Genomic DNA, 16,183 nt, shown 5'->3' with positions numbered 1-16,183 from the left:
TATAAAACAGAGATAATAATAATAACACCTAATCCATGGAGATGTAATGGCAACTGAAAGAAATAACATTTGTAAAATGCCTATAGTACACTAGAATAGTTGTTACTAGTGGGTGAGAACTTTTTCTGCACATCAATTTCCAGTTTTGATCCTTAGTTCTTCCCAATGTTGACAGCTTGAAATTAGCCATGGTAAGAATATTTACACCATAGAAATTGGCAGCAATCCAAATCAGGGCTTGGTTTTTCATTTCCTTGAAGCTGTTTATTAACACAACACTGTGTCCATCTCACAGTAAGTGCTCATTAGTAGGTACTTACATGTTGTATTTGATGATGGTCCACTGCATTTTTTTTAATGTGTGTGTGTGGTGCTGGTGGTTGAACCCAGGGCCTTGTACATGCAAGGCAATCATTCTACCAACTTAGCTATATCCCCAGTTCTGGCCTACTACATTTCTAAAACACCCAAATCTCTGAGTAGTTCATTTAGAGTGGATCAAAGAGAGAAAAACAACTTTAGCAGATTCCACTAGTTTTCCCTGATAGGGTAACTGGAATTGCAGAATGGTAATTTCACTACTATTTCCAATGATAGAGAAGACAGAAAGAAGGGGTGAGGTTTAGTCAGCACAGGCCTTTTAAAAGGAAACAACTCAGGTACAAACCTTGCTTTCTCATGAATGGGTGGCTTAGAAAGATTAGTAAAGATCAACCTGGCAGAAATTTTCTACCTGTCACTGAAGAGAATGGAGTTTCAATTTCCACTTTAAGGTAATGTTAAACATAACTGTTTCCTTAGTAGATTGAGGGTTGAACTGCATCTTCTGCTTACACAGAAGATGATGAGATTTCCTAGAACAGCAAATCTCAGGAAATAGATCTCACCCTAGAGTATGGATCCATGACCTTCTACAAGAAAAGCTGGCCAGTATTTCTGAGTTCACAATGATGCCACATCTGTTTTCATACATGTCTCACCCAGCTCATTTCCTGTGCGCTATCTGATAAGAGTGAGGAAAAACTCTTTGCAAACCGACTTTCTTTATCTCTCTTCTCCCTTCTTCCCTCTCCTACTTTTTTCTCATTGTTTCTTCCTTTTCCTTTAGTCTCTCTCCAGACCCAGCAAAGAACTGTTTAGTGGAGAGGAGACATTTCCTACCTCAACTAATTTGGCAGTAGAACAGCCTAGAAAACAGAGAGAGCCAAATTACAGAGACCCAGGGTAGAAAGAAGGTCAGCACCACTTAGAAGGAAGTATCTGGGTAGATGAGATGCCAGTGCCAAGATGACCAGCAGCAAGTAGCAAGATCCAGTCACAGGAACTAGAGAAAACTAGAAGATCCCAATTCCTAGAAGTAATGTGTTATGGAGAATGGTAGTCAGGGAAGGATCCTGTCTTGAAGGCACAAGATTACAAGAAATCAGGGAAATAGACAGATGAAAGGCTAGAGTGAAGGAAAGAAATCCAATGATTATAAAAGCAGCATGAGTCATGAGATTGGCATGAGTCAAAATCAGAGAGGGATTAACAAGGAGACTGACTTAGTGCAGATTGTCAGGTCCAAGAGTCTTAGGACTGAAAAAGACCAGAGCAGGCTGGGAACACAGTTCAATTGGTAGAGTGCTTGCCTCACATGCACAAGGCCCTGGATTCAATCCCCAGCAACACACACACACACACACACACACACACACATACATCAGAGCTAAATCTATATAGAAATTTGCTTTGGTAGCACCATCTACTCTAAAAAGAGTGTAGTGGCCCAGAGCTAGGAAACCAGCTAAGGTAGTACAAGATTTAGCAGTGTACACACCCAGAGACCAGCAATCAAGGCTGGTTTCTCTTCCACTAAAACAATCCAGGCTTATCAAACTTCAAAGACTAACTTGACTCTAAACATACTTGATATGTGTCGGTAGTAGCCACTCTGTTTTTGGTAATAGTGTCGTTCTAAGGAAATGAATCCCTAGAATTTTTTCTTCTTGAGCTAACAAATATGGCACATTTACTGAGGACCTAAATATTTGCTATATTTGTTATACAAGTGGCAAATAACTAAATCTCACCAGGAACCTGGGATTCCTAAGAATTTCTAGGTGGTTATACTGGTTTTGTAAAACATAAATTCGTCTGCAAGATGCAACTTACCCATAAGCAGAGTAAATGGTAGCCTGGGTGTAGTGAAATCCTTCCCCCATCAGCCACATTTAAAAACTTCAAGATCTTTGCAGTGTGTTACTGAATCACAACTATTATTTATTGAGTACCTATTATATGCCAGGAAAGAAAAAAAGCTTTGGGAATAAAAAGACAGATGAACATTGTAATTGAGAAATCCAAGAATAAATAATAGAATAAGATTAAATATTGAGCAAGTGGTCATTTATGAAGCAAAGAAGAGGAGTGAGCACTGAATATCTGAATTGCAGATCACCAGAAAGGGAGGGAGGGTCAGAACAATTGTGTTGATTGGGTTGGGGGCAAGTGTGAAACTTTGCTCATTCATGTATTTATTAATCAAATACTTATAAACTACTAATTATATTCAGTCTAAGTTTGAGGTACAATCATGAAAAAGTAATCCCTGACTCAAGAGAAGACAGACTATTAATAAGCCATGTGATAATATATGAAAAATAGAGAAGTACACTTACAGAACACAGAATGAGAAGGATTCATGCCTTTAAAAATGAAATCTCTGGGCCGGGGTTGTGGCTCAGTGGTAGAGTGCTTGCCTAGCATCCATGAGGCACTGGGTTCGATCCCTGGCACCACATAAAAATAAAAACAAATAAAATAGGGGCTGGGATTGTGTCTTAGCGGTAGAGCGCTCACCTAGCACAGGTGGGGCCCGGGTTCGATCCTCAGTATCACATAAAAAATAAAGGTATTGCGTTGTGTCCATTGACACCTAAAAAATAAATGTTAAAAAATAATAATCACATAAAGATATTGTGTCCATCTACAACTTTAAAAAAATTATAAATAAATAAATAAATCTCACTAATTTATCTCCAGGTCCTAGATCAGAGTCTGGCACCTACACCAGGAATCAAAAAAATACCTTTTGAATGAATAAATATATATATATAAGGCGCGCCTAATCTAAATGGGGAGATTGGCACTAAGTATCTGGGAAATCTTATGCAGAAGGTAGCATTTAAGAGGATCTGAAAGAGGAATAGGACATGGGCAAAGTCAAGAAATAGCTATTCTGAATAGAAGGTTGAGAGAAAGCTTTATGGGTTCCAGAAACTCCTGAGATAAAGGGCAAGTGCAGGAGGGGGATGCCACCTTCAAGAGTTTGTCCTTTTTCCCTAAATACAATGAGAAACCACTGAAGGATTTTAATGAGGAAATACCTACAATCTATTTGGGGGTTTAGAGGGGTTATTCTTGCTGCAACACATTTATTGGAGTATAAATTGAAAGGACACGAGCCTAGAGTCAGAAAGGCCAGCTGGGAAGCTCTGATAGCTATCCAAGAGAACGATTCCAGCAGTCTGGGTTAGAGTTTTGTCTTTAAAAATATAAAAAGGTGGATGTACTTGGTAAATATTTAAGAAATGGCTAGCCCTACCAAAAAAAAAAAATTTTTTAAATCACATTTTAGATTCAATCCGTGGAAATATAAACAATCACAATTACTTAATTATTTTTTGACAGTTGACTTGTATGTCAGTTTGTAGGGTGTTTTGGATGAGATTAACATTTAAATAAGCAAACTCTGGACAAAATAAAATTGGCCTCCATGGTGCTGGTGGGCCTCGTCCAATCTGCTGAAGGGCTGATGAGAACAAAATGACTGGCCTCCTTGAGTAAGAGGGAATCTTCTAGAAGATTGCCTTTGGACTTCATTGGCATCGTTGGGTCTCCTGGGTTTCCAAACTGCCAGTCCACACTGCAGATTTGGACTTGCCAAAGTCCTTATATTCTCCCCCACAACTTCTCTGTTTTTTTTTCTCTCTCTCTCCATTCACACCCCCCACCACCACCACCACAAGAACACAATAGAAAATACAGCAGATTTATGAGATATTTAATCTCATTGAAATCCACTCTGGCAACACATGACCTTAACACACCCCAACTAACCAAGGTTCAGACAGTGGATCTACTCAGCCAGCCAAATGTGAATAAAACATTTGCATCACACTCTAAAACAACCCCAAGACTGATGATGCTGAATGGCATCTCACTTTTAATACAGCTCTGCTTCATGAGCCTTATAAATTTTTGAGAAGTTAGCATACAATCATAAGGGCTAAGTGAAAATTTGCAGATAGTTTGGTCCAATCCCATTATTTTGTAGCTGTGAAATTTGCCTGAGTTTTCTTCAGCACTCCTGAGCGTGGCCCAACATTAAACATTCAGGAGGAAGATTTGGGAGGCAGCTGTTCAACAGCTTGACATGAGTGTTAGAGTTCAGCTCTACTCAGACAAATGTGTGGAAAGCGGGGCCCCCAGAGAGCATGCATGTGAGGTGTGTTGTCCATGGCTGATTAAGTAGATTGGTTCAACACAATATCAGTGATACCAATGTCATGGCTTTAAGTCTCATGAGCTAATTAACATCAGTTGTACAGTATTTTTTTTTTTTTGTCATGGTTGGCACTACTAGTCCTATTCATTTTCCATCAAAAATATGTGCTAAGGGTGACAACAGGCATGAGAATGTGACCAATTCAGTACCAGTTCATGCCACTGCTCAAAAAAATAACTACAGTGAAAATCTGTTGAATATTATTTGTTCAACAGTCCATCTTATGGAAACAGCTTTCCTCATGGAAACACTCTCTCTATTGCATGAAGTTCCAGTGGGGCCACCCACTGAGTCCTCTTGACCTGATTGTGTTTGCAGGGGTAGAAACACCTACCCTTGACCCAGCAGATCCTCTTTCCTGAGGACTTGAGTCCTGACTAGGGACATAAGGATGTGAATGCTGCAGGTTTGTCATCCAGTGGTTTTGTCCCACAGTTCCTGTCACCACAGACAGGAATAGGTTCCTATACTGAGATTCCAGTAACTGACTTCTTTCCAGTTCTCCCTGAGGTTAGATTGCTAAACTCTCTTCTCCTTTTTTTTTTTCAATAAATATCTGTTTTTTCACTTTTGATGGGCTTTTGTTGCTTTCAGCCAAAAATCCTAATTGATAAAATAACTCCACATTCCAACTTTTCAGTGGTTTGGCTAAGACATCTTTTATTTACATAGAAGGCAAAATTTCCACATACAAACCATTATTTAATAATTCAATAAAACAAGCAACTGCCATAGTTTAATGTAATTTTAAATGTGTTGGGTTTTTATTGCAAAAAATTGATATGCCAAGCAGAATATACAAGTCTCTGTGAATCCATATCTCCTAGAAATCCATATCCCATATCACTGTCTTATATAATTCACTATATATTTATGCAGAACTTTCTCAAAGTGGGATTATACTATAAGCTGTTGTGAAATTGTTTACTTTTAACAATTTAACAATATCTTTCCATGTAAATGTCTATAGTTTTACTTTATTTTAAAAAGCAGCTGCATACTAATTTGTTTTATAGACTTCTTTATATTTAACAACCTTCCTATAAGATAGGCATTTAGATGCTTCTAATTCTTCACTAACATAAGCAATACTGTGGTTTTAAGGCGTGCCTATTGACTAGAATTGCTTTGGAACTTCATGAGGAAGAAGATGAAATGGAAGATTTTTTCAGGAATGTTCCCCTGTGATATGGGATCAAGGAAGAGATTACATGGTCCAGAACACCAGGTGGGTGCCTGGATATTAAGAGATTGCCTGCAAAGACTTTTTCATAAGTCTATATAGAGGTCGCTGGACCTCCCTTCTCTATTTTACAGAGATTTGTGTAGGATTAGGAACTGCTATCCAGGGAAGCTGCACACACACACACACACACACACACACACACAAAATGGATTACTATTTCAAGTCATTTCCTGGATATAGGAAGATAGTAACATGAAGGAGATTCCTTCCTATTTTCTAAGCCCTTGCTTTTCCAACACATCCCAAGTAAAGGTGAATTGTTAACTAACACAAAAGGGAGCTTCCCATGGGGCCACTCCAAAACTCAGTCCATGGATGATTATTGAGAAAACTTGAACCCTAGAAGAGAAAGAAAGTCTAGGAAAAAATCACCTGCATGGTCAGGTGGTTAGCATCCCCACCTGTAAGTATATGTCAATAGAAGGTTCACACAGCTGTACTTCTGACTTCCAGGAGTGCCAGCAAAGGAGGTCACTGAGCACACAGTGGCAGCCCAGAGATGGCGCCAACATACACATACCTGTGGCCAGAACCACAGATGTCTCAGCAGCTATGAGGTCATAGGTACTCTGAGGACAGTGACCTCATTTTTGTTGTTTCTCAAAACCCAGAGATGAATTACTGTTAAGTGATTGTTAAAATTGAATGCAAGTAGCAAGAGTGCCACTACCTTGATCATTATCAGCTCCACGCCCAACAGCATGTTCCGTAGATTCAAGGATTAAACAAAGTTGGTGAGAAACTGGTAACTTGGCCAGACAGAAGGCTTGGCTTAAATTGATTTGCTCAAGCCAGAGATAAGGCCTAGGAGAGCACCGGGATTTGTCATTAGTCCACACCTGAAATATTCCACTCTTCTTAGAGATTCACTACCAAAATGAGCTCTGCCCAAGAACTGAAAGAGAGCAAATGGGAATGAGTAAGACAGTTGATCTTATCACAAATAGATGCACTGAGACATCATTGAGTATCAGGCTGCTCAAAAGTATTGAAGATGAAATTAACTGTCCTCTCGGAAATCTTTGCTCATTTTCAAACTAAGGGAAAAAAGAGAGATAACAGACCTGCTTCCTAAAATCCCCCTCAGAAATGTCTTCATCCTCTTATTTTATGTTCATGAAGAGCTAACAGATAACCTTAGTTGAGAACCACTAATGTACAGGAAGAGACAGTTTTAGAAATTCTAAGTTGTAGAATTTCATGTTCAGATGGCCGTCTTCAATACTTTCAGCAAGCTTTCTCTGCAGTTCTTTGGTCCATATGAATGGGTCAGGGAATGGACACATGACAAACATTTTGTTACAAGCCCTTTGGAAAGCCACAGCCTTTCCAAAAAGCACTGTGTATGATTGATCCTTGAACTTTTGACTTAACAGAAGCCTTGTATCTGAGGATATCAGAGCATCTTAATAACAGTGATGCTTGGTATTAACATAGAAGAGAGAGAGTTCAAAGCTTCCCACAGATACTCATTAATTCTCCCTGTATTCTGCAATCCTCCTTGTCAAATCCCCAAGTCTAGAGATTCCAGCCTGCCTTCTGACCACAGGTCCTATCTGCTAGCCTCTAAAAAACATGGTTAATGCCCCTGGACACCTGGGTGATAGATTCATGGTCATTGAGTTTCTGGGCAAACAAGACGTTCCGTGGCCAAGGGGACTTCTGCATCTAGTTTAACCACAGTCACAGTGATTGTATAAGACACTCCTAGTGATTCTAGAACCTCTATCCTTGTTCTTTCAGAAGCAGGATGCACCAAAAAGCCTCTGTCAATTGGTTACTCAAATACCCAGGGCCACCTATACCCAGAAGGGAAAGTGAAAGAAGAACAAATAGATCCTGCCCTAGGGTCAGGACTTATGTTCCCACTTTCTTGGACCACTGTGCCTCTGACCTCTTTACCTGTGGAATCCTGAACCTTTGGGCCACTGGGAACTTGGAGACATAGCTCAGCCCTCTAAGCCTTGCCCTGTTCCTTGGATTCACAACATTCTACCTGCCCCATCTGTCTTTCCATTTTTATTCTAGTGGTGTGTTACCAGCCTACCTTGTCTGTCACCCCAGATCCTTACCTGCCTGACTTCTGCCTTGGTTAAATTCACCTCTGTCCCTAGATGGTTCCCTGTCTGTGTGTTAACCACAGCCATGCAATCTGGAGAATAGAGGGGGATGGAATGACAGGTGTCTGCTAGCCAACCTTAAGGAACATTCCTTGCTCTCCAAGAGTCAGGGTGACCCAAATAGGACCCATCACAATGAACTGGAATAGGCCAGAATGCTACAGTTATAGATCTAGTCTGGTTCCTAGTCTGGGTTTCTCTCTAATCCGTGTAGCAGAGAACTTTTTTTTTTTTTTTAATTTTCTTGTAGTCATAGATGGACAGCAGGCCTTTATTTTATTTGTTTATTTTTACATGGTGCTAAGGATCAAACGGAGTGCCTCACACATGCTAAGCAAGTGCTCTGCCACTGAGCTACAGCCTCAGCCCCAGCAAAGGACTTTGTATTTCCAACTAGCTCAGACTTGTCTTCATCTCTGGAGCCTATTCTGCCTAGGTAGAAGGGATTTAAACTTTCTCAGCCCAATCAAGAGTCAAATCAGAACCAATCTCATTCATGCCCCCCATTCCTCCAGCCTGGACACCTAAAAATTTGCCTTGTTTCTGAGGACCAGCCCCCACTCTGAGCACTGTTTCAGATGCCTGGGATCCTAGCTACTTTTTATCTCAGCCCATGCCATGTCAGTCTGGGTAAGCCCTGTCACTCCTCTCTCAGGATCCAGTTTGACTAGGATTTTGACTAATTTGCATTCACCCCCTCCCCCCGCATCTTGACCCTTTTAGAATTAGAGACAAGGTGGATAATCCGATGGGGGTTCTATGGGGGTGCGAGGGAGGTGGTATTCTGAACCCTGAAGTAGCATGTACTACCAGGCCTGCAGGCCTGCTAGTCTCTTTCACAACTGCTGACTCACGTCTTCCAGCCTCATCCTGGGAATATGATCCCTTTCATATGCACTCCATGAGTGCACTCCATGTGACCCCTTGATTAGAAGTGCCAAGGCCTCTGAAAACAACCTCGGGAAAGAGGGAGCCAGCCAGCCTCAGAGAATGTATTTCATAGCACTTGCCACTGGCTCAGTCTAAACTGACTCCATGTGGAAGATTTGGCTCCTGTGCTCCAGAGAAAGTGCCTTGAGTCTTACTCCCATTTGATGTACAGACTCCAGAGGCCCCTTGGCCTGGTCCTAACATGTGGTTTGTATTACTCGCATACTGCACAGACTTGTCTGAAGGAATTATTTTGTTTGAGGGTGGCTTCAATGAGGAGGGAGGAGTCAAGAGAAGAATTACTATTTGGATTCAACCATGACCAACTGACTGCTGACGTGGCAGAAAACCCCTTGGGACCTGGTCACCTTAAGAGTTCATGAACCAAGGTAGGGAATGCTGGGAATAGTCTGGCGTGAAGAGCAGAAGTCAGATTCTCAGCAACAAGGGAAGTAAAATACCATGACCAGAAGTCCCAGAGGGGATCATGCTTAATTGAAGGCGAAAGTTTCCAGGATAATTTAAATATAATACTAATAATGTAATCCCAAACAATTCCAATGATGACTTAAGTGGGGTTGGGACAAGTAACTTATGTTTGCTTTTTTAAAGTTGATTTCTTTTTTAAAAGTTGAATTCTTAATATAATACTGGGCATCCTACTAAAATTATTTACAAACACTTCTGCATTCCTCAAGACAACTATGTATATATATTAGGAACTTTTATGCCCATGAGAAAAACCAGAGTTCACAAGGTTAGCTAAATGGTCAAGTTCACACAATTGGTAACTTGCCCAAATCTAGATTTGAACTTGGAAAGTCTGACTCCAGAGTCTATGCTCTTAATCTATACCAACATGAAGAAAAAGCACAGAACTGAAAGGAAAATATTAGGATGTCTGTATCCAGATTAAGCTAGAAATTATAAAAATACAAAATTTGTAACAATTTTTATATAAAGCAGTACTAATAAGGTTAGAATAAATTTGCCTCCAAAGGCTCACTCTTTGGGGACAAATGAAACATCCCAGAATAGCAAATAGATTTCAACTTGCCTGACAATTCTATAGTTGACCACCTGGAGTAGATTAAATATGTTTCGGAGAGTGTCTGGGCTGAGTTGGAGAGGATGAGATTGATTATCAATGTCTGCTGTGTGTAGGAGTGTGAAGGGGTAGCACATGTCCTATATATTTGCCCTTCATGACAGAAGCTTACCAACAGCAGAAAGGAAGGGGGGGGGCAGAGAGAGAGAGAGAGAGAGAGAGAGAGAGAGAGAGAGAGAGAGAGAGAGAGAGAGAGAGGGATTCCTTTAAGGAGACAGGCAAAGGTTGAGATAGGTATGTGGCCAACATCAGGGGGATCTAACGATGATAAAAGGTGTCAGCCCAGGAGATATATGGCATCAGGGAAAGAGGCACACCAGCAAAGGTTTCATCTTGCTTGTCCACAGCCCGAGTTACCTAAGGATAACCCGTAAAGGCAAAATTCCTCTTATAGAACAAGATGTTTAAAAGAAATCAGTGACTTTGTGACTTGGTATGCAGTCTCAAAGGAGAAGGCCACGGCCAAAGGCCTGTGTCTGAGGACAAGTTGGAGTGAGCTGTTACCAGAGGTGGGGAATGTGCTCTGCAGAGTCATGGATCTTGGGTCTGAAGCTGCCTCTCCACGGAGGGTCTAAATTGTTCTAGAACACAGAGAGGGGCTGAGACAGCAACCGGCCCTGGTTGTTTGTAAAGATTTAGAAAGGACAAGGCTAGAAAGCAATGTGACCTTATGCCTGTCCTGAGAACAGAGAATGAGGGGAGAACTGTCTTGGCAATCAAGGTATAAGGCCTGGAGGGTTTTAGCTGACCGCTGAATTAAAAGGAAGCAACAGCCCAGAAGGCCTCTGCAGAAGCTAATGCAATCTGCACCAGCCTCCTTGGTCAGAAGTGTGGCCTCCAGATCAAGAAGAAACAGTTGAGAAACTGGTACATATGCACAATGGAATATTACTCAGCATTAAAAGAGAATAAAATTATACCATTTTTAGGTAAGTGGATGGAGTTGGAGAATATCATGCTAAGCAAAATAAGCCAATCTCAAAAAGCCAGGGCCAAATGTTTTCTTTGATAAGTGGATGCTAATCCATATGGGGAGATATGGGATGAGTGGATGAACTTTGGATGGGGCAAAGGGGAGGGGGGAGGGAGCAAAGGGGTAGGAAAGACAGTGGAATGAGATGGACATCATTACCCTAGCTACATGTATGATTGCACAAATGGTGTGACTCTACTTCATGTACAACCAGAGAAGTGAAAAATTCGGCTCCATTTGTGTACAATGAATTGAAGAGCTTTCTATTGTCACGTATAACTGATTAGAACTAATAAATAAAGAAATTATATATATATATATATGTGTGTGTGTGTGTGTGTGTGTGTGTGTGTGTGTGTGTGTGTGTGTGTATAAATATATATGAATATATAAGAGCCTTATAGTCTGGTAAAAATAAAATCATGCCATTGAAAATTAAAAAACAAAAAAAGAAACCGTTGGTCTCTTGCACTCATTAACTCTGAGAATCATGTCCAGTTTTGACCACTCCATATTCAGGAAGCTAGAGACAAACCACAGAGGATGGTGAAAAGTTAGATAACGGTTCGTTCAGGGACTGAAGCTGGGCTTTCATTTGGATTTCTGGTCAAGAGAGGACCTTTGAGAAACATGTTACCTTCTTCTAGCCAAAGAACTGGCCTTTGCAGGAAGAATTTATTTGTAGTAAGTAACTCTTGAGGAAGAACTAGAAACAATGAGTGACAGTTATAGGGATACTAACTTTTATGTAATAAGTGAAGACATTTCTAACAAATAAGCACCTCTCCCACTAGCTTACCCTACCTGGATGTTAATAGATGCTCCAAGGGGTACATTTAGGAATCTCTGGGTCAGACAGTTTTCTTCATGGCTGGACTCTTAAAATCCCTTAATGCGTTAAGATGTTTTAATTTTCCAAAGAACGTTTCTCAAACTTAATTGACCACATAATCAAACTCTATTTTATTTACTAATTTAGTTTTCATGACTCATCTGCTAATGTCTCCTCAAGTAAGTATTCTGTAAAACCCATTGGTGAATGCTGGACTAAAATCATCCAGCAAGGAGATGGTTATTTGGTGAAGAAAATGAGAAATATGTTCAAATTTGAACACATAATGTTCTTCAAACATGTCCAAATTTGAGATGATGTTCCTATCTGAAAAAGGAGTCATAGATGAAATTGCTTCCTGGGGAATCTGCATTAAATAACTGGAATATATGGTTCTATGATTCCATTGACTACTTTTTCTTTTTTCCTGCAATCTTGGGGATGGAACCCCAGACTCACACATGCTAGGCAAGCACTGTACCACTGTGCTACACCACCAGCTCTTTAAAAAATTTTATTATGTTGCCTAGGCAGGCCTCGAACTTACAATCCTTGCACTTCAGCCTCCTGAGTAGCTGGGATTACAGGTATGAGCCACCACACCCAGATCCATTGCCTATTTTAATGTCATTTATCCCACAAACAAACATTTCCAAAGCAGATGGAATTAATTCCAACCTGAACTGATCTCTAAAACAATACATAACTTACCATGAAAAACTAGTTGACTAGTAATACCTTTTGGCATTATATAGGTCTAGCAAGAGAGTGTTTATGGTAAATGTAGGTTTATAGTACTTTATGGGGCTGATCCTGCCCTGACAAAATGTCTCACCAAACTTATAGAACTTTCCAGAAGTTGTCTACTGTCACTTAAAGTTGATTTCTGAGCATGTTTTCTGCTCCCAGTTCTTCAAATATTGCAGAGTTGTTTCTGCCTAAGCTATAAGCATGACTTCCTTAAAAACCCACTCCACTTCTCCAACTTTCATACCATCAGTTATGAACAGAAAGTTGGTGAACCCCCAATTACTATTCTGAAATCTTGTCTTCAGTGTGATGATATTTGGAGGTAGGTCCTTTGGGAAGTGATTAGGGTATGAGAATGAAGCCCTTATCAATGGGATTAGTGCTCTTACAAGAGATCAGCTAGTTCTCTCTCCGCTGTGCGAAGACAGAAGTCAGTACTCTGTAACCTGGAAGAGCACCCTCTCCAGAACCCAATCATCCTGATCTTGGACATCCTATGCCTCCAGAACTGTGATAAAGAAACACTTGTTGTTCAAGCCACCTAATCTTTGGTAATTAGTTATAGCAGCCTGAACAAAAGCACCATCTTACATTCTTTCAGAAAGAAGTGGTGGGGCATACATTTTAAACGAATAAGCTTAAAAGCTCTTGTCTATTGCAAGCATAATATACAGTGGGATAGCTAGAATAAAAAGCTGGACCCACAGTAAAAATCTGATTCCCCTGGGAAAGAGACTGTACCCTTTTTCTTTTAAGCAAAGGATACAGGTCAGGTTCTGGTAAAGTGAAGGCCAAAGAAAGAGTATTTTTCTTTGAAACTTAATTAAACTTAAATTAAGACATCCATCCTGACTGGAGATAAAATCTCAGTGTAGTTTTAATCTACATTTCTCTATTGGTAGAGATGTTGAACATTTTTTTCACATATTTGTTGACCCATTGTATTTCTTCTTTTGAAAGTGTCTGTTCAGTCCCTTTGTCCATTTGTCAATTGGGTTGTTTGTGATTTTTGGTGTTAAGATTTTTGGGTTTTTAGATATCCTGGACATTAATGCCCTATCTGACATACAGATGGCAAAGATTTTCTCCCATTCTGTAGGCTCTCTCTTCATGTTCTTGACTGTTTCTTTACTGTGAAGAAGATTTTTAGTTAGATATCATCCTATTCAGTGACTTTTTATTTTACTTCTTGTGCTTTAGGAATCTTGTTGAGGAATTTGGTTCCTAAACCCATATGTTGGAGTTTGGGGCTTAACTTTTTTTCTTATATGTGCAGGGTTTCTGGTAAATACCTAAGTCTCTGAATCACTTTGAGTTGAGTTTTGGGCAGGGTGAAAGGGGTTCAATTTCATTTTACTATACATGGATTTCCTGTTCTCTGAGCACCATTGTTGGAGAGGCTATCTTTTCTCCAATATATGTTTTTGGTTTCTTTCTCTAGTATGAGGTATCTGTATTCATGTGGGTTTGTCTCTGTGTCTTCTATTCTGTTCCATTTTTCTTCTTGCCTGTTTCGGTGCCAATACCATGCTGTTTTTGTCACTATAGCTCTGTAATTTAAGGTCTGGAATTGTGATGCCTCCTGCTTTGCTTTTCTTGCTAAGGACTGTTTTGGCTATTCTGAGCCTCCTATTTGTCCAAATGAATTTCACAACTGCTTTTTCTATTTCTATGAAGAACATCATTGGAATTTTGATGGAAACTGTATTGAATATGTATGGTGCTTTTGGTAGTATGGCCTTTTTGAGAGTATTAATTCTGCATACCCAAAAAACATGGGAGGTCTTTCCATCTTCTAAGATCATTTTCAGTTTCTTTCTTTATAGTGTTCTGTAGATTTCATTGTAGTGGTTCAACAGTAAGATTGATTCTCAAGTATTTTATTTTATTTTCTTAGGCTATTGTGAATAGGATGGTTTTCCTAATTTCTCGTTAAGCTGATTTGTCATTGGGGTATAGGAATGCAATTGATTTCTGGGTGTTAATTTTGTATCCTGCTACTTTGCTGAATTCATTTATGTTGGTTAGGATATGTGGGGAAAGGTATGCTCCGACATTGCTAGTGGCACTGAAATTGGTGCAACCACTCTGGGAAGCAGTATGAAGATTCCTGAGAAAACTAGGAATGGAACCACAATCTGACCCAGATATCCCACTCCTTATATCCAAAGGACTTAAAATCAACATACTGCAGTGACACAATCATATCAATGTTTATAGCCACTCAATTCAAAATAGCCAAGCTATGGAGCCAACCTAGTTGCCCTTCAACAGATTAATGGATAAAGAAAATGTGATATATATACACAATGAAGTATTACTTAGCCACTAAGAAGGATGACTTCTTGACATTTGCCAGTAAATGGATGGATCTAGAGACTATCATGCTAAGTGAAACAAGCCAATCCCCAAAAACCAAATGTCGAATGTTTTCTCTGATATGTGGATGTTAACCCACAATAAGGGGGTAAGGGGAAGAATAGAAATTCAGTAAGTTAGATAAAGGGGAATGAAGGGAAAGGAGTGGGGATAGAAAATGGAATGACAGTGGAATAAATCCGATATAATTTTTCTATGTACATATATAAATACACCACAGTGAATTCTACCATTGTGTACATCCACAAGAATGGGGTCCTAATTAGAGTAAGATATTTCATGCTTGTGTAATTATATCAAAATGGATTCTACTGTTATGTATAACTAAAAAGAACCAATTTTTTTAAAAAGTCCAATACCAAAAAAAAAAAAAAAAGTCCAATACCTGAGTAAAATAGCAATATCATTTTTGCACTCTAGGGACTTCCATAAACCTGGGCAGCTGTAGCATTGAGCTCAAGTTTCAGCCTCTAGGGAGTTAGTCAGCAGACTGGCCCAGCTAGGGGGACTCCTGCTGTCCCCCACCCCCCCCACCCCACCCCCAGCTGCTGAAACCTGTGCTTCTCCTTGTACACCACACCTAGATTCAGCTGCTCTGGAAAAAAAAAAAAAAAGGTGCAGTGAAATCCCTGACATCCTTCTCTCTGCCATGCATGCCAGTTGCAGGCCCAGGTCCCCTGTGATCTGGCCTCCACCAGCCCTGTAACCTCAACTCCCACTTGTCTCCCATCACTCACTGTCCTCCCACCAGCCCTGCCTTCCTGGAGTCTTTAAACCCCTCCAGCCAGTTCCTGCCTCCCAGTCTTTGCACTGTCATCCCCTCCTCCCAGGATTCCCAGCCCCTACCCTACCCTTTGCTTGCTTCACTCTCACTTCCATTAAGTCTCTGCTTAAATGTTACCTCCTCAAAGAATTCCTCCCTGATTACCCAAAGAGCCACTAATCCCTCACTCACTATCCCCTTAGTCCGCTTTATGTTTCAAAAGCATTTTTTCACTGACAGACACCCACTTATTGCCTTGTTTATTTCATGCAGGTCTAAAGCCTGTGCCTGCCATGGGGGTAGGATACCTGGAAAATGGTCTCTGAGAAACTGGACTTAAATTCACCCTGGGTTGCAGCAAGCTTACTGAGAGACGGCTAAGATGGTCCCCATCAACAATTCCTGGTAGACAGGCAGGTGTCCTGGCACATCTGGGAGGGTTTTCCCAGAGGATAGAATATCCTCATGGGAGTGGCAAAAGGGCCATCGGCTGGCTCCTTCTAGTCCCCAGGGCCAGAAGCCCAAGAAAACTC

The sequence above is a fragment of the Ictidomys tridecemlineatus genome, chromosome 10, assembly GCF_052094955.1.
Source record: "Ictidomys tridecemlineatus isolate mIctTri1 chromosome 10, mIctTri1.hap1, whole genome shotgun sequence".
NCBI lineage: Eukaryota > Metazoa > Chordata > Mammalia > Rodentia > Sciuridae > Ictidomys > Ictidomys tridecemlineatus.
Note: the sequence above shows the minus strand (reverse complement) of the source record.